This window comes from Chrysemys picta, chromosome 2 (genome assembly GCF_011386835.1).
Source record: "Chrysemys picta bellii isolate R12L10 chromosome 2, ASM1138683v2, whole genome shotgun sequence".
In the NCBI taxonomy this organism is placed as follows: domain Eukaryota; kingdom Metazoa; phylum Chordata; order Testudines; family Emydidae; genus Chrysemys; species Chrysemys picta.
Window position 1 is genome coordinate 241,053,798 of NC_088792.1, and position 19,926 is coordinate 241,073,723.

Below are 19,926 nucleotides of genomic sequence, written 5' to 3' on the forward strand. Positions count from 1 at the left end.
AAGGAAAGTGTTGTGGAGCCTACCCACACAGGACAGCTTGAGCCATTGCTCAGCTCTACTCACAAAAGCAGAGAGTATCATGGGACCTTAAAATATTTCCTCAATACTGTATATGGAAAACACATGCATTAATAATTAGTTTCTTATATTCGTTTGTTAATCACTTACCTTTGTATATGCTATTTTTTCCCAAGCTCTGTTTGGATATTACTATAGGGCCTGAACCTGCAATGCTGAGCTTCCTCAAACACCACAGAATCGAGCATGCTAGTCAATCAGAAAAGACTCAAACACCTCACAAGATGGAGCACAGAGGGGCTGATTCCTGCTGCTATAGTGGGAGGAAGCCGCACAATAGGACAAGGGTGAAGTCTCCTCATGATGAAGGAGCAGCATAGGGCTAACATTATGCAGGTTCTACACTAAACCCCTATCACAGGGTCTGATGGAGAAGGTGTGCTGGGGGATGATCAGGACAGGAGGACTCAAGCCCATAGCACTCTGGAGCTTCTAGGATGGGGAGCTGTAAGAAGTCTCCATAAGCCAGAGTAGCCCCAGGGTTCTGTGCCCCTTTTGGGCTGCCTGTACTGTGCTTCTCAGGAAGTGCGGTGCAAAATCTGCCCTGTAGTTTTCAAGCTAATCTCCAAGTTTAGAGTACATTTAAGGCCAAAGGGAAATTGCATTTTGCAGTAGTATACACCTCTCATTACATACTATGAGGCCTGTCATCTCAATACTCAGGAAATTATGCACATAAATCTGTACACATTCTGAACAGACTAGACCCCTGTATTAGCAATTCACTGGTATTCAATTTTGTAGACAAAAGGGGAAAAAAAGAATATTAAAGTCATGCTGCATGTGACACTTATATTGCTCCCAGGCAACTGCAAAACTACATGTTCTTATCTGCAGCTTTTATTACTTTGCTGAAAGGTTAGTTTTGGCATTTGCTGAAATATTCTGTTTGCTTAGCCAAGTGTGGCTTCAAAAAAAGGATTAAATCAAAACTGACATTTTGTCTACAAAACTAAGTCATACAATGCATCATTTTGTTTCTGTACTTTATCACAAAAAAACTGCACTTAAGTCGCATTAAGGTTTTGTTATACAGATTGACTAAAGCATGAAAATCCAAAGGTAAGAACGATGTGCCATAATTAACTTTTTTCCGGTGTGCCTAGGTGTTGCAGTATATGGTACACAACACCACAGACCAGTCTTTATTCCTTGCAGTGCACAATATTTTTAGAAAGTAAAACAGGAGAGATTTGATTATATAAACCACTGCTGTGTACTGAAGGTATGTGTATGCAGTTTTATAACCAATTATACGGATATGCATCAATGGACTTGCTGAAGGGTCGATTATTGACCAATCAAAGTTGAAGCAGAAGAGAAGACTCCTGTACCTATTGAACCTGAATGGGATTACTTCTTCACTGTACCTGAACTCTGCTCCAGCTCAATGGAGGATCAAGCCCATTTAGGTTCAGGCTCCTCTGTAGAAAATGGAGACTGATGAAGAGCTCACCACAGTTCCCCGTTTCTTTGTCACCTGGCCCTGGAGTAGGTTAGAATTGCTCTCATGCAGCTTTGACTCAATTTGTGTTGCTGCCATAAGGTCTCTCGCAGACCTTTCATTCTTGGAGAATGGGGTAAAACTGCTCTGTTACTCTCTCATCCATCTCTGCTCCTGACAACCCCCCTGCCTCCCCTTATGAGGGAGGAATTCTTCAGGAATAATCCCAGTCATTTTTAAATTTTCTTAGTGACACGGTGAACTTGGCAGACTGGAGACTCTGGCCCAGATATGCTTCTTATATGACTTAAACTCAATACTGCTCTTTAGAAAAGATTGTATAAAAGTGAAATCCAAAGCTATCTCCAGGTTTAGCTAAAAGTCTGATTCCATGAATCTAACCATTTTAACTTCCCACCCATTCTCTAAATTGACTCTTACAAGTAACACAATTTCCTGTGACTATATATTTAAAAAACTACAAATCATAGCCAGGGGAAAGATACATGGGGGGGGGGGGGGGTAAAGTTAGAAGTGATGTCCATGGTGTTAAAAGTTACATATCAGGAAGTGGGAGTCAATATGTGTTAGGGAGTCAGAGTCTGAGGTGTAATTAACATGCCAAGGAACCAGAAAATAGTGTGTTTTATACCAATTTAAACTGGCTACATATGGCTCCACTTGTGGCATCTGCAGAACATTGGATGCGGGGTGGAAGATGAGAAGGTAAAATATTGTAAAGGCATGGATGATATAGAAGTAAAAGGGGGACTGGATCTTTTTGTCATAGGTCAAATGATAGACACTTCCTATGTATTGGTTAGAAACCATTGTGATTCTGGCAGGCCAGATGCCTGATCTTGCCCAAGCTGCAGACATTAGATAAGAACTGACAACCTTGTAGCTGGAGACAGACCAGGTCACCTGAGTTGGGTTTTTTTGCTCAAAATACAGTAGAACCTCAGAGTTACAAACACCATGGGAATGGAAGTTGTTCGTAACTCTGAACAAAACATAATGGCTGTTCTTTCAAAAGTTTACAATTGAACATTGACTTAATACAGCTTTCAAACTTTACTATGCTGAAGAAAAATGCTGCTTTCCTTGTATTTTTTTAATAGTTTATGTTTTAACACAGTACTGTACTGTACTTGCGTTCTTTAGTTTGTCTCTGCTGCTCCCTGATTGCATACTTCCTGTTCCAAATGAGGTATGTGGTCAGCTGGTCAGTTCTTAATTCTGGTGTTCATAATCTTGAGGTTCTACTGTAGGTATCAGTCTTATAAAAATGTATTTAGTGTTTAGACTCTGAGATTCTTGTAAGTTGCTGCATGCATTAATTTTACTTGTAATGTCTGTATTCCATGCTATAAGGAAATATGTAAGTTTTGCTTTCGAACTTTGAAAATGTTTGCTGTAAACTCAGGCATGGGAATCATTCCCTCCCCTGCCCATCCAGAAGAACTATCAAAATCAGATGGGACATCAAGAATCATTGCAGTACAGAGGATTAGTTAATGGCTATTTGCAAGAGAGCTCATCCTGTGGGCTTGGAAGCAGACTGAAGGAAATAAAGCCACAGGGAAATTTTCTCTCTCTTTCATCGTTTGAACTCTGGAAGGCCAGAGACTCTAAACTGAAGCCAGAGATCCCCAGGAACTGCCTCCCGGATCTGCCCTGAAAGACACTTTTTGAATTAACAGATCACTATAACTTTGTCACTCTTAAGATTTAGCTGGTAACCCATTTCTGTGTACGTTTGCTTGCTTAAAAACTCATTTATTAACTTGGAAAAAGAAACCTCTAGATAATCTATTATAGCGTTGACTACAGACATTGTCTTTGGTGTAAGATCTAGGATTCCATTTGATCTGGGGTGAATGACTGGTCCATTGGGACTGGAAGCAACCTCAATGTGATGTGATTTTTTTTTGGTGTTAAGTGATTAAGTCCAGAGAGGCTGCTGCAGGGGTAGGTAGGCAAGGACACAGGGGACCCTGACAGACTGGAACCCAGATGATCACCCAAGGGAAGGGTCAGCTAGGGAGGGACATCGCATTTAGGATGTTTCATTGTTTTGTATGACCTGTGGCTTACATGACTAAGGATAAAAGTATGCAGATGCTAGACTGAACAAATTGTATGTGTATTGAGTGCTTCACCACTGCTGAGTGCCCCTGAGAGACTTAAACTGTAACCAGAAGCTGCACACCTTTTTGGTGGAATTCTGGACAAGAGGTGTGTTTAAATACTGGGGGATCTGAAGGATCAGAGGGGGTAGACTGCTGGACAATGGGTTCCAGCACTTGGAGGGGGTGACAGATTGGTCTGTACCCCGAGAGTGTCTCTGGACCCTAAGATTGGGACAGTGGCTAGACTCCATTCAGGCTCCAGGAGCCTAAAACACCTCTGGGATCCAGAGCACTGAAGCTTAGATTCCCCTCAAGCAGTCCTCATGGATGGCCAGAGGGTGTAGTCAGTAGGCTTGGGGTCAAAGAATAAGGAAATAGACATCATTTTCCCCCATGTGTCATTTGGGCAATACTGCATCCCTTTTGGTCCCACCATTTGCCCTTCATAATCCTATGAGACAGGGTTAGGATACTCTCTAGCCACTAATTCTCATTGGGTGGGACTGTAGTTCATGAGTGTAGCTTTAAAACAGGAGAACCTCTCTAAACTATATGCAATCCTAGCTACTACTCACTTCTACCCAGTCAGTAAAAAAGACTCATTATGCTGTGGGCTAAGGGATCAGGGTCAGCAAAACAATATTAATTAGCTATTACAAAGAGTCCAGCAGCGAACAGCCAACACAGTTCTTCCCTGGGGTACGAAAAATGGACTCTCTACAAAGAGAAAAAGTTCGGAATACTTCAGTTCTCTGAAAAATGAATGTGCTCTAACAGTAAGCCTGAGAACAGACAGGTCAGTTGGGCAATTTGCAAATATCTTATAGATGTTACATAGCATCATAGAAATGTAGGATTGGAAGAAACCTTGAAAGGTCTTTTAGTCCAACCCCTTGGGCTGAGGCAGGACCAAGTAAACAACCTGTCAGGGATGGTCTAGGTTTATGCAACCCAATGAACCCACTCCCAATTAAAGTGATTCCACAGACTCCCTTGGAAGCCTATTTAAGAACTTATCTACTATTATAGTTAGAAAGTTTTTTCCATAATATCTAAGGCTAAATCTCCTTTTCTGCAGATTAAGCCAATTACTATTGTCCTACCTTCAGTGGACAAGGAGAACAATTGATCACTGTCCCCTTAATGACAGTCTTTAACATATCTGAAGACTGTTATCAGGTCCCCTCTCCCCCAGTCTTGTTTTCTCAAGACTAAACATGCCCAGTTTTTTTTAATTTTTTGCATCAGGTTTTCTAAACCTTTTATCATTAGTAGTCTATGGGTCTATGGTTAAATGTTGGCCCTGACCCTTAAGCTTCTGCCCACATGTCCACCATAAGCCATTCCCCCAGAGTATTACTTCTGGGGTCAAGGTTGGCACATTAACAGAAGCAAGGTGTGGCATGTGACCCCCTCTAAGAACTCCTCCCACTGCCCTCTACCAAATGGAATGGATTTCAGCCCCCTAGAACCTCCCTGAGACGGGGTTTGACTAATCAGGGCAAGTTCTGAGGCAGGGTGACCAGTCTGCAAAAAGACCATGGGACACCTCTAAACTCCTCCCACCACTCTCAACCAATTGGTGTGGGTTTCACCCATAGACTCTTCTAGAAGGTAAATGTGTATCAATCAGAATAGGAATAGCACGAGGGTCTAGGCTGGAACCCTCAATCTCTCTGGAGCTTAATGGTAGGTCAGTTGTAACCCCATCCCCAGAGGCCCCATTGCTTTATGGAAGAGGCCATCTTGTTTCAGGATCCTGTTTTTTCTGAAATCATGGGAACGTTGAGGGGAAACATGGCATCCTTCATCACCCACCATGAGAACTACAAAATTGATTTTAGCTCCGATTGTACTTGGTCACCTGCGGAGAAAGTGCAACATCAGTGACAGTTCTGAGGAGGAGGGAGCTGCCAAAGGTAGCCCTTTGGCCCAGTTGTTGATGGATATGCCTGAACCTGACCCTGAGACCCAAACACTCATGAGGCAGACTGATGAGCTTGATGCCCGGTTGGTGTCCACCCCCATGGAGGAAGGTGACCAGACACGTCTGCTAGGAGCATGGCATAACTGCCAAACCCCCAGAAACACCAAAGAACTCTGACTCTGTTGCTCAGGAGGGGTTGAATAACATGACTAGGCGTTTAAGAAAAATGCATTAATATTGCCAAATAAACTGATAAAAAACATCTCTCCATGGAAAGATAAAGGGTCTTTGTGTACAAAGGCTTGATAGTTAATGGTTCTAACATGCTCAACTTAGTCAGGGCTTTCACCCAGACACACTCCATTCCTAGCAGCTGTACACCTAAAGGTTGGGATGTGTTTATGACTGCCATGGTGGAGCTGAATGTACCATCTTCCATTATGGGCAATACAGTCAACAGATGTTTTGGAATGCCTGAAGGCTTCAACCACCGACACTGTGGTTGATCAAGCATTAATATAACTATCAATTTTTTTGTTTCTTAAAAAGCAAAAATTGGCTTAAGGACCCAACTGTCTCAGTGTGTAATGTTTTTCATGCTTAAAGAAGGTAATGCTTAGCTTTAAATAAAACATGTCTATATTTTTCAAAAAGATTTACTATCTATATATACTGCCTCTGAATTGGCTGTTGTAAAAACAAACAAAAACCTCCAACCAGACAGCAGTTGTCTTTAAACCCCCATAGGTGGGAGGTTATTGAGAAAGATGATTATGAAAGTCATTGCAAGATAAACACATCTGGACTTGTTGTAACATGTTTTTGAGTGAGCCTAGACACACCTGAGATTTCACGTCTTTTTTTTTTTTTTTTTTTTTACACAAAATTCATCACCATCTGGTGATTTTGCACTAAGTTGTTTAAAACAAAGTTTTAAAATCCGGCCAAAATATAAAACCTTGCTACAGTGATGTAAGAAAAGCATGCAGTAACAGCCACAGGTGACAGACCGGGGATCTTGTAACTGTTTAATGTGAAACATTGTTGGTGGCATTTTGTTTAAAAAATTCATAATGCTTCTAGGAAAATATGCTGTTTGAGGGGGTACAAGCTGGTTCATTCTTCCATTTTGTTCTTATCCAGGGTCTTCTCTTGAGATCTGTGTCTCAGGTCAGGCATGAGCAAAAACTGATTTTTACCCCTCACAGGGCTACTGACATGTAGGATCTCAAGAAAGGTGTAATTGAGCTATTGAGAGATTGTCTGAGAAACAGCTGTACATCTGCTGTACCACCACTTTTGTAGTCCATTTACCTGAGCAACTTCTTCTCTGGAAAACCTCAGGCACCTTCCTCCTTGGACATGGATGGTGGGTGGCCATCACAACCATCAGTCCGTCTCACAAGTGCTTGAGTCTTAGGTTCAGGTTCTGGAATCTCCATCAGTGGCTGAGCCAAAGGGCTGCCCTCAGCAACTCCCTCCTCAGAACTGTTGCCAAAGTAGTGCTTTCTCCAAAGGTGACCGAGTGCCCTCAGGGCTAACATGAACTCTGTAGGTCTCACATGGGTGATGAAGGAGGCCATGTTTCCTCTCCGCATTTCCATGATTTCTGAAAAATAGCCTCTTGAAACAAGACAACCTCTGCCATACAGCAATGAGGCTTTTGGGGGTAGTGCTGCTGATCAGCCAACTGCTGAGCTCTAGATATCAAGGGTTCCGGTCTAGACACTTGTGCTATATCTATTCTGATTGGTATGTGTTTCCCTTCCATGAGGACCTACAGAAGTGACATCAAAGCCAATTCGTAGAGAGTGGTGGGAGGAGTTCTTAGAGAGATCATACCACCTTCTTGCGGATGGATCACCCTGGAACTTTCCCTGATTGATCAGACCTACTCTTGGGGAGGGCTGTGGAGCTGAAACACACTCCAATTGGTAGCGGGTGGTGGGAGGAGGTCTTAGAGGAGTCACGTGGCATCCCTTGCTTCCGGTCATGTGCCACTCTCAACCCCAGAAGTAATACATCAAGGGAAGTGCCTATGGGGTCAGGGGAAGGGTCAACAGTCAACCCATAGATTACTATCATTATTTTTTTGTTGCTCTCCTCAGGATTCACTCAAGTTTGTCCATGTCTTAAAGTTTGGTGGCCAGAACTGGACACACTACTCCAGCTGAGGCCTCTCCAGTGCCAAGCAGAGAGAGACAATTACCTCCTATATCTTATATACATATACTCCTGCTAATACACCCCAGAATTACATGTCTTTTTCACAGATGGATCACATTTACTCCTTCAATTTGAGATCCACTATAACCCCAGATCCTTTTCCACAGTGCTACCACCTAGCCAGTTTTTTCCCCCCATTTTATAGTTAGGAAAACAAATCAAATAAACAATTGCAAAGTACTACACTTATCTTTATTGAACTTCATCTTGTTCATTTCAGACCAGTTTTCTAATTTGTCAGGGTCATTCTGAATTCTAATCCTATCATCCAAAGTGCTTGCAAACCCTCCCAGTTTGGTGTCATCCACAAAAATTGTATAAGTATACTCTCCACTCCATCATCCAAGTCATTAGTGAAAATATTAAATAGTACTGGAGCCAGGACTAACCCCTGTGGGACTCTGCTAGATACACTTTCCAGTTTGACAGCAAACCATTGATAACTACTCTGACTATGGTCTCTCAACCAGTCATGCACCCAACTTGTAACTTCATCTGGACCGCATTCCCCTAGCTTACTTATCATGTGAAACTGTGCCAAAAGCCTCACTAAAATCAAGATGTAGCATGTCTACCGCTTCCCCTTATCCACTAGGCCAGTAACACTATCAAAGAAAGAAATTAGGTGGTTTGGAATGATTTGTTCATGAGAAATCCATACTGGCTATTCCTTATACCCCTGTGATCCTCTAGATGCTTGCAAATTGATAGTTTAGTAGTTGATTGTTCCAGTATCTTTCCAGCTATCAAAGTTAGTCTGATTGCTCTATAGTTTCCCGATTCCTCTCCATTCCCCATGTTAAAGACAGATATTATGCTTGCCCTTCTCCATTCCTCTGGGACCTTACCCCTTTTCCAGAGTTTTAAAGATAATTGCTAATGGTTCTGAGATTACTTCAGCTAGTTCCTTAAATACCCTAGGATGAATTTCATCAGGCCTTGCTATATTGAATACATCCAATTATCTAAATAGTATTTAACTTGTTCTTTCCTTATTGTAGCTTGCATTCCTTTCCATTGTTAATATTAATCATGTTGAATATCTGGTCACTATCAACCTTTTTATTGAAGACAGAAGCAAAATAGCCTTCTTGAGGTACTCGGTTATTAGCTGTTCTTCCTGACTAAGTAGAAGACTTACACTTTCCTTTGTCTTTTCTTGCTCCTAATATATTTTTTAAAAAATCTCTTACTTTTTATGTCCCTTGGTAGGTGCAACTCATTTTGTCTCTTAGCTTTTCTAACTTTGTCCCTACCTGTTTGTGGTATTCTTTTGAACTCCTCCTTAGCAATTCATCCATGTTCCCACTTTTTGAAGAACTCCTTTTTGATTTCCAGGTCATTAAGGAGCTCTTGATGGAGTCATATTGGCCTCTTGCTATTCTTCCTATCATTCCATCTCATCAGATTAGTTTGCAGTTGTGCTTTTAATATTGAGAAATGCTATGTTCTGCTGAACTCCTTTATCTCTTACATTTTTCTTCTTATGGGACCTCACCTACCAGTTTTGAGTTGTGAGGAGTGCTTTAATCTAGGTTTAAAGGGAATAGGAACCAAAAGCCCACAGGGAAAAATAAAAAGACAACCTTAACAGATGGTTTGATGTTTGAGTGTTGTGGGGAACATGGAAAGTTACAGTAGGATTATAAGAGCAAGAAGAGGGAGAGGGAGATCAATTTATTAGATGTCTATATATAAGAATTGAAGGCATACGGGGAATAAACAGGAAGAACTGGAATTACTAGAACATAAATTAAATTATGATTTAATTGGCAGCTCATAGACTGGAGGGATAAATCTCCTCACTGGAATATCAGTATAAGGGGTATAGCTTGGTCAGGAAGGATAGGCAGGGAAAAAAAGGAGGAAGTGGTGCATTATATACACACACACAGATATACATATACGTATTTGTTCTGAAGTCCAAAAGGAGGTGAACGACAGACCAGTTGAAAGTCTCTGGGTAAAAATAAAAAGGGAAAAATAGGGATGATGTCATGGAAGGGGTCTATTGTAGACCACCAAATCAGGAAAAAAAGGTGGATGAGGCATTTCTAGAGCAAATAACAAAAATATCCAAGACACAAGACCCAGTACTAATGGGGGGACTTTAACTACCTGGACAAATGTTGGAAAAGTAATATGACAAAACAAAATTTCCAAAAAGTTCTTGGAATGTACTAAGGACAACTCTTTGTTGCAGCTAGTGGAGGAAGTAATCAGATGGACAGCTGTTTTAGACTTGCTTCTGATCAACATGGAGGAATTACAGTAACTTCCCACTTAATGTCCTCTCGCTTAATGTTGTTTTGATCTTACGTCCCTGCTCCATTACAGAACATACTCAATTAAAGTTGTGCAGAGCTCCGCTATAACATCATTTGGCTGCCTGCCTTGTCCACAGCTGGCAGCCCCGCTATCAGCTCCCATACACCCACTCAGCACCTCCCGCCCACTGGCGGACCCCACTGATCCGCCCCTTCCCCCTGCTGGATCATATTCAGGTCAACTAGCCATATGATCATCTGAACAATTACTAGATCATATGGTTAGTTGATCTGAACCTCTGTGTGTGGTCATGAATACAGTGCTGGTGCAGAAAAATTATACTTAAATCCTCAGCTGGCACTTATGTATTTTCTACCAGTAGGAACCTTGCCAGTATTAGGGGATTGTTCCTCAATCAGTTAAATGAAAAATTGCCTTCTCAGCAGACATCAGAGGGTTTCAACTCTTTGTATTTGCACCCTGACATTGCAGAACACCAGATGGGTGGGACTTTTCTGTACCACCACTACACTGCATCCCCATCCACAGAAGGAGCAAGAAGTCTGTCACCATCATGTATGACCAACCACATTATATCTCTGTGAGTAAATGCCACATTACCACCATCATTACGGAAATAAAGACAGACCAGAAGAGCCACATCTCCTTTCGCTTTGGCAAGATGATTATCAAGCTACAACCTGAGCTCCCAGAGAGTGTAGATGTTAAACAGAAAAATGCTATGGTGACCCTAAAAAAATTACAGGGACCCTACTTTCTACAGCAACTATTTCAAAGTCTGGGCTGGATGTATCCTCCCTGGATATCACAGGGCACCAGCAAAGTAAGGGACTGGTGTGGAAGTTAGTATCCCAAGCCTTTCTTGACAAGCCATCCTTCTTTTGAGAAGACTAGAGATTATTAAACCTCACATAAAAGCAGCTGCTCAGAAATAGCCAAAGATGAGGCAGGCCATGTCTCCTGGGCTGTCCTGAGTATGGTGGGTAATCCAGCTGCACTGGAGGGATCAGGGCTTATGTATATTAAAAGAAGGAAATCCATTGCGCCTATGACAAAGGGGACCCCAAGCCCTTTATTTTAATGGTTTTTGATACACAGGGCCAGCCATAAGCCAAAGACTAAGAGGAAGTTGGGTAGAAAAAGAAGATGCTCTTCACCTGGTAAAAAAGATATTTTAAAAAACATGATTTTTGTTCACTGTGGGTCTGAAGAAAGCACAAAATCCAAACTAGACTTCCCATGCAGAAGAGCATACACAAAAGTACATACATTGAGATGGCAGCTCTATCAGCCATTAGTCTAGCCCACTTGACTTTCTATATCTGAGAATAGCATAGATTATATGGATTTAAAAAAACATGTTACTGTTCCTTTAAAAGAAGACGGAACCAATTCCACCATGGTGAACAAGGTAGGTCTGGTGAATTACTCTATGGCTTCAATTTTCAGCCACTTGGGTGTCACATTGGGAGATCATTTCATAAGCCAGAACAACAACTGTTGCCCTTGTAGGGCCTTTATAGAATCAGTGCTCAACTATAGCATGGACATCCTCACCACACAATTTTACATTGGCCAGTTTTACAAAGACACCCACAGCGAACACAAAACAACGGAACTGGATGGTGAGAACCACATGTTTAAGACAGTCGAACCTGACAGCCCAGGGCAAAAAGATATAGGGGTTGGAGCATCTCCCCAACCTGTTTTTTCAGGAAAACATGTTGAAAGGAGTGGGTGTGAAAATAAAACTGATATGCAGTAAAGATACATTCTGCTTAATCATAGAATCATCATAGAAGATTAGGGTTGGAAGAGAGCTCAGAAGATCATCTAGTCCAACCCCCTGCTCAAAGCAGGACCAACCCCAACTAAATCATCCTGGCCAGGGCTTTGTCAAGCTGGGCCTTAAAAACCTCTAAGGATGGAGATTCCATCACGTCCCTAGGTAACCTATTCCAGTGCTTCACCACCCTCCTAGTGAAATAGTGTTTCCTAATATCCAACCTAGACCTCCCCCACTGCAACTTGAGACCATTGTTCCTTGTTCTGTCATCTGCCACCACTGAGAACAGCCTAGCTCCATCCTCTTTGGAACCCCCCTTCAGGTAATTGAAGTTTGCTATCAAATCCCCTCTCATTCTTCTCTTCTGCAGATTAAATAACCCCAGTTCCCTCAGCGTCTCCTCAGAAGTCATGTGCCCCAACCCCCTAATCATTTTTGTTGCCCTCCACTGGACTCTCTCCAATTTGTCCAGATCCTTTCTGTAGTGGGTGCCCAGATGTGGCCTCATCAGTGCCGAATAGAGGGGAATAATCACTTCCCTAGATCTGCTGGCAACGCTGCTACTAATGCAGCCCAATATGCCATTAACCTCTTGGCAACAAGAGCACACTGTTGACTCATATCCAGCTTTTTGCCCACTGTAATCCCCAGGTCCTTTTCTGCAGAACTGCTGCTTAGCCAGTCGGTCCCCAGCCTGTAGCTGTGCATGGGATTCTTCCATCCTAAGTGCAGGACTCTGCACTTGTCCTTGTTGAACCTCATAAGCTTTATTTTGGCCCAGTCCTCCAATTTGTCTAGGTCCCTCTGGACCCTATCCTTACCCTCCAGCTTATCTACCTCTCCCCGCAGCTTAGTGTCATCCGTGAACTTGTTTTTTGAATCTTTGCATTTTCATTCTTTTTAGCTTTCTCAGCACTTGGAGTAGTGTGGACCACTGAGGAGCTGGAGCTGTGTTTCTCGATTTTTTTGTCTTTTTGTTTTTTTAATCAGATTCTTCTCTTTTGTCCATGGGCTTGATGTATCTTTGTGTTGGATGGTCCTGATTCTCTGGTTGAGTTCTTCCTTTGCTTTATGATGTTGTTAAGGGTTTCAGAGTGGATTCCCAGTTTTTTGAAGATTGCAATAGTGATGGCTTCATTATGTCATCATTAGGAGAGTTGCTCAGGTCTGATTAGGAAACAGAAGTTCCAATTTAGAATAAAATATCTGCTTACAACATTATTACAAAACAAAACAAAAAACAGACTAAATTTTAGCAATAAAATATAAGGGTATTTTGTGCTGTTTAAAAACCATATAAAAGGCATTGCTTTACAAAATCCAGTTCAGGATGTAACACATACACACTAATTAAAAGCAATATTTCACAAAATTATCTTTCAACACAGGATAAAGACCCAGAGGTACATGTTTCTTCTGTTTTCCCCCAACTGCCTTTGGCTTAATGAGAAAGCAAAATTTTAGCTAGTATTGTTCCCCAAATCCTTTGTTTACACAAATACTCTTATATCTTGTTTAAAACTAGCTTTTTCAAAGCAGTATTAAACATATGCATAGTTAAAATTAAAATTAAGTTTTCCTAGCTCTGGTGAATTACAGGTTGAAATTTCTGTTTCCATGCTAAATAGATCACACTGCAATAAAGAAACATCATTGGTAAGGACAGTATACACAGAGAGTTATTCAGAGTTATAAAATAAACATTTTACCTCCTGCAGTCCAGCAGCAGCAATTCTCTCCAGGATGATTTCTGTTGTAAAAAGACAGTCTCTAAAAAAAGTTCTGGTTTTTAATCCCATGTCTACCTCTTTGTTTCAAATCAGACTTCAATATCTATATTTAGCAGGTTGTTTTGAACACTACTGCTCTGAATTGATAGATACATGAGGAATTTATGCACCCATCCCCTTCCCAAACATTCCCTGTTGTGGTCTAGGAGTGAAAATGTATGGGCTGCTTTTAGTTATTTTTTAGTTAAAATATATTTTTCTATTTCAATTAAAAATAGAGCACTGCAGTCTTTTTACAGTGTTAAACAGTAAATCATCATACACAATCCTGAATGCTACTGTAACCCCACTCTAGGAATCTTGCAGCTGACAGTGAATATCTTAGTTTTTTTTTTCATTTAAAAATGTTTTTGTGCTTAAAGTTTGTTTGTTTTAAAATAAAAATGGTGTGACGGGTTGGATCACAGAAACCCCCTGGGAGCTGCCACCTGATGTACCAAGACTACCTCTGCTCCTGTTTTCCCTGCCAGCTCAGGACTCCAGCACCCTGTCTTGCTGAGCCAGACACTCCCGTCTGCTCCAACAAAGACCCAGGGTCTGAATTACTTGCCCCAAAGCTTAAGGTTTACCTGAAAACAGCTCACAGAAGTGTGCATGTCTTTAGCACTCAGATACCCAACTCCCAATGGGGTCTAAACCCAAATAAATCTGTTTTACCTTGTATAAAGCTTATGCAGAATAAACTCATAAATTGTTCGCCCTCTATAACACTGATAGAGAGATATGCACAGTTGTTTGCTCCCCTAGGTATCAATACATACTCTGAGTTAATTAATAAGTGAAAGGTGATTTTATTAAATACAGAAAGTAGGATTTAAGTAGTTCCAAATAGTAACAGACAGAACAAAGTAAATCACCAAGCAAAATAAAATAAAATGCACAAATCTATGTCTAATCAAACTGAATACAGATAAGATCCTCACCAGTTCCACAATGCTCCCTTTTACAGACTGATCTCCTTTTACCCTGGGTCCAGCAATCACTCACACCCCTTTGTTCCAGTTTCTCCCAAGTATCGTGGGGGGTGGAGAGGCTCCCTCTTTAGCCAGCTGAAGACACTATGGAGAGGTCTCCCAGGGGTTTAAATAGACTTTCTCTTGTGGGTGGAGACCCCCTCCTCACTCCTATGCAAAGTCCAGCTCCAAGATGGAGTTTTGGAGTCACCTGGGCAAGTCACATGTCCATGCATGACTCACAGTCTTTACAGGCGGAAGCCATTGTCCACATGGTATCTTGTATGTCTCCAGGAAGATTTCTTATGTGGATTAGAGCATTCCAAGATGCATTGTTCCCCAAGTGCTTCCTGATCGGGTACTTAACCTTGAGAATTCCTTCCTAAAGAAGCTGACCAAATGCCTCACAAAGCTTACTTAGAAATCAAGCAAGTATACAGCCAATATTCTTAACCTCAAGAACAAAACGATATATGTGTACATATAGGATGAATAAATATAGTAGACCATAATCTTTACAGAGATATGTTACATGGCACAGGCAGCACAAAACATATTCCACTTATGTCATATTCCCATAAAGCCTTATGGGAGGTACCATCACAAATGGTAGCACACCATCACAGTAAATAGCCCTCAAATACCCTCCACTTTGAACTGTATGATAGCCTGGACTTGTGCTTATTTTTACAAAAAGAGTGGAGGTTTGTGGCTCTTTATAACATTCAAATTTTGGGTTAGACCAGGGTTACTTTTGAAAATAAGCTTTTAAAAACACTTTTCATGACTTTTTGAATAGTCAACGAGATTGACCAATGGCATTTTACAGCTCCCTAAGGTTTTAATTTAATATTTTTTTCAGAAGTCGTCACTCATTTGTGTGTGTGTCTGCTCACTTAAGGCTGAAGTGATCTAACCTAATTACCAATTATTTTTAGCCATGACAGGGCATAATATATTTAACCCTGATGGGGTGTTTAGGGAGCCTGGGTGTCTGTTTACATCTTCCCTATTGTTCACATGATCATTGGAGGCCATAGAGCTACCCAGGCCATTTCGGGCGGGGGAGGTAAACCAAGGATCCCAGTTCAGTCCAATGGGTTTGAGTCAGATTTATTGTTCTCAGGCACATGGCTCAAAACTGCATGTTTTATAAAGCTATAAAGAGTTCGTTTTATTTTAAACACCAGTATTTTATTTCCATTGGATTCTTCTATGAACATTTCAGTGTTTTGCTGTAAAATAGGTCTCCTTTCTTAAAGACACAGTAGCAAGGTTCTCACAAACTATTTTATTTAAAAGACAGAGAGACCTTGAAAGTACCAGGGTGGCTGCTTCAAACCCCCATTTTATTTTAAGGCCTTATAACAGAAACACAGATAGCTATGGAGCAGTAACAAGCCATTGTGTCTACACCTTTCCCCTAAACACTCTTGTCTTTATGTTTCCTTCTATTAACTACATAGATTTTTAGTGCTGGATATATGTACCCTATTGTTTTACATTTTATTTGGAATTTTGCCCTTTTTACTCTTTGTGTATTACTAGGTTACACTCAGTTTTAATTTTGAAAATAAAATATTTGTAAACTTTTGAGAACTCTTGCAGTTTTCTTTGCAGGTGCCAGAGCACCATTGGAGCTAAAACAAATTCCATAGCTCTCACAGGGCCAATGTTTCCTTCTCCATGTTTCCACAATTTCTGAAAATGTGCTTTTAAAACAAGATGGCATCTTTAATATCAAGGGCTTGAGGGCTTCCTTCATAATATTCTGAGGCAATGAGTTCCACAGGTTGACTGAGTGTTGTATGAAGCAGTACTTCATTAGGTTTGTTTTAAATCTGCTGCCTATTAATTTTGTTGGATGATCTCTAGTTCTTGTGTTATGTGAAGGGATAAATAACACTTCCTTATTCATGTTCTCCACACATTCAAGAGTGTGTAGGCCGCTATCATCTCCCCCTCAGCTGTCTCATTTCCAAGCTGAACAGTCCCCATTTTTCTCTCTTTCCTCATATGAAAGCTGACCCATATCCTAATCACTTTTGTTGCCCTTCTTTGTACTTTTTCCAATTCTCATATCTTTTTTAAGAAAGGGCAACCAGAACTGCATGCAGCATTCAAGGTATGAGCGTACCATGAATTTATATTATGATATTTACTGTTTTATTATCTATGCCTTTCCTAATGGTTCCTAGAATTCTATCCTAGGTTTTTTGTCTGCTGCTGTACATTGAGCAGATGTTTTCAGAAAACTATCCACGATGATGCCAAGATCTTTCTTGGGTGGTAACAGCTAATTTAGACTACCGGTATGTCATTTTGTATGTATAGTTGGGATTATGTTTTCCCAATGTGAATTACTTCGCATTTATCAACATTGAATTTCATCTGTCATTTTGTTGCCCAGTCACCCAGTTTTGTGGGATGCCATTGTAACTCTTAGTTAAGTCCAACGTTGATTGCAATCCCAGTAATCTGCAAATCTGGCAACCTTACTGTTTTCTCCTTTTTCTAGATCATTTATGAATATGTTGAACAGTGCTTGTCCCTAGGTGAACCTGCTTTTTTCCTCTCTCCATTGTGAAAACTGTCCATTTATTCCTATCTTTTGTTTCTTGTCTTTTAACCAGTTCTTGATCCATGAGAGATCCCTCTTATCCCATGACTGCCTCCTTTGCTTAAGAGCCTTTGGTGAGGGACCATATCAAAGGCTTTCTGAAAGTCCAGTACACTATATCCACTGGATCACCCTTGTCCACATGCTAATTGACCTCTTCAAAGAATTCTAATAGATTGGTGAGGCATGATTTCCCTTTACAAAAGCAGTGATGACTCTGCCTCACCATAATATGTTCATGTATATGTCTGATAAGGTTGTTCTTTACTATAGATTTTAAACAGTGTGTCTGGTATTGAAGTTAGGCTTACTGGCCTGTAATTGCCAGGATCGTTCTGGAGCCTTTTAAAAAATCAGCGTTACATTAGCTATCCTCCAGTCAGCCGGTACAGAGGCTGATTTAAGCATAGATTACATACCACAGTTTGTAGTTTGGCAATTTCATATTTGAGTTTCTTCAGAACTCTGGGGGGAATATTATCTGATCCTGGTGACTCATTACTGTTTAATTTATGAATCTGTTCCAAAGTCACCACTACTGACACTTCAATCTGGGGCTAAAAGAACAGGAGTACTTGTGGCACCTTAGAGACAAACAAATTTATTTGAGCATAAGCTTTCGTGGGCTTTTGCGGATACAGACTAACACGACTGCTACTCTGAAACCAATCTGGGACAGTTCCTCAGATTTGTCACCTAAAAAGAATGACTCAGGTCTCGGAATCTCCTTTGCATCCTCTGCAGTGAAGACTGATGCAAAGAATTTGTTTAGCTTCTCCATAGTGGGCTTGTCTTCTTTGAGTGCTCCTTTAGCACCTCAATCATCCAGTGGCCCCACTGACTGTTTGGCAGGCTTCCTGCTTCTGATGTACTTAAAAAAAATGCTGTCTGTTTTGTCTTCTGGTAGTTGCTCTTCAAATTCATTTTTGGCCTGTCTAATTATGCTTTTATACTTGACTTGCTGGAGTCCATGCTTCTTTCTATTTTTCACAGTAGAATTTGATTATCGATTTTTTAAAGATGTTCTTTTGTCTCTAACTGTCTTTCTTACTGCCATGGTGGCATTATTTTGGTCCTCTTACTTTTATTTTTCCTTAAGTATTTATTATGAATAATTATTACTTATTATTATAATTATTATTTTATTATTTATTTGGGGTATACAAATAGTTTGAGCCTCTATTATGGTGTTTTTAAAGTTTCCATGCAGCTTGCAGGCATTTCACTCTTGTGACTGTTCCTTTCAATTTCTGTGTAACTAGCCACCTCATTTTTGTGTAGTTTCCTGTTCCAAAGTTAAATGTTACTGTGGTGGGTTTCTTTATTATCTCCCCCAATAAAGGTGTTAAATTTAATTACATTATGGTTGCTATTACTGAACGGTTCAGCTATATTCACGTGTTGGACCACATCCTGTGCGCCACTAAATCAAGTATAGTCTCTCCCCTTGTGGGTTCCAGGACTAGCTGCTCCAAAAAACAGTCATTAATAGTGTCTAGAAATTTGATCTCTGCATCCTATCCTTAAGTGACATATTCCCTTTCACTCTGGGGACAGGTGAAATCCCCTATTATGATTGGGTTGTCTGGTTTTGTAGCCTCTCTAATCTCCCTGAGCATTTTAACAATCACCATCACCATATGCCAGGAATATCTTTCTATTTTGGTTTAAGTGGAGCCCATCATCTGGAAGGTGGAGGTCCTACTGCCCACAGGGCCCCACCAATTTGCTCATGTTCCTGATTGGGCCCACCTAGAGGCCTAGACTGAGACCAGTTGGCAGAGGGGAGCATGGGCAGGCCACAGAAGTCATGGCTCACCCCCGAAAAGTAAAAGCAGACACACATGGCGCAGGCCCCAGAGGTGAGTGCTCAGGAAACATTGAGGCCTGTGTTTTCTGAACTGATGGGTCAAGGGGAAAGGTGACACTACCACCAGAAGTTTTGCCTGTGCCCTACAGTGCATGCTCAATGGGCAGGTCCTAAATCATAGCTCTCTTAGTGCCACTCCCTGACTAATCAGCACCAAGACATGTGAATAGAGTTTGACAGGTGGAGTTGTGAAAATTTGACAGCTTGTGTACTCCTAAACTACTCCTTTATTCAAGGTTACCTCACAAACAGTAATTATTTGAGCCACACATCAGCCACTGTAAATCTTAGAGCTGTGCAAAAGATGATTGTATCCTATCTATGCACTGTTTTCCCCATCATTTCATGTTAACAAACACTTTTTACCCTCCAAAATGAAATCCTTAATTAAAGGCAAATAAAGACTGGGTCTTTTTCAACCAGGAACCATTGGAATTAATAAACCTAAAACCAAATAACCAGTGCATTCTCTAGATATTTTAACACATTATTATGTTGGTGATTACTCACTAGTAAACTAAAGTCATTGTATAAATTTGGAGTACTTCTGATTTTTCAGTTGTAAATACATCTAGGGCTGGTATTTCTTTGTCAGTATCATGTGCTGAAAATTATTTTGAACAAGTAGATAGTGTTTTGTCAGTCACTATGTCATTAAAACTGGACTAGAGAGAACCCCTTTTAAAAGACCCGATAAAGGAATAAATGTATAGCTTAATGTGAAAGACAATGAAAAAATGACCTTTTCAATAGAGAGGGTTAGTTAAATTAGCATGTATTACTTGTGTTTTACTCAAGCTGATTGAGTTAT

At 40.7% G+C, this 19,926-nt stretch overlaps 1 long non-coding RNA gene across 1 annotated transcript in view; it reads right to left on the minus strand.

Annotated features, from left to right (window-relative positions):
* Positions 1-6,595: 6,595 nt before the first annotated feature.
* The window catches only part of LOC135981753 (uncharacterized), a 32,731-nt gene continuing 19,400 nt past the window's right edge, over positions 6,596-19,926 (minus strand). Inside the window, exon 3 of the long non-coding RNA XR_010598918.1 lies at positions 6,596-13,049. This is a non-coding gene — a long non-coding RNA (uncharacterized LOC135981753). The remainder of the gene's footprint in view (positions 13,050-19,926) is intronic.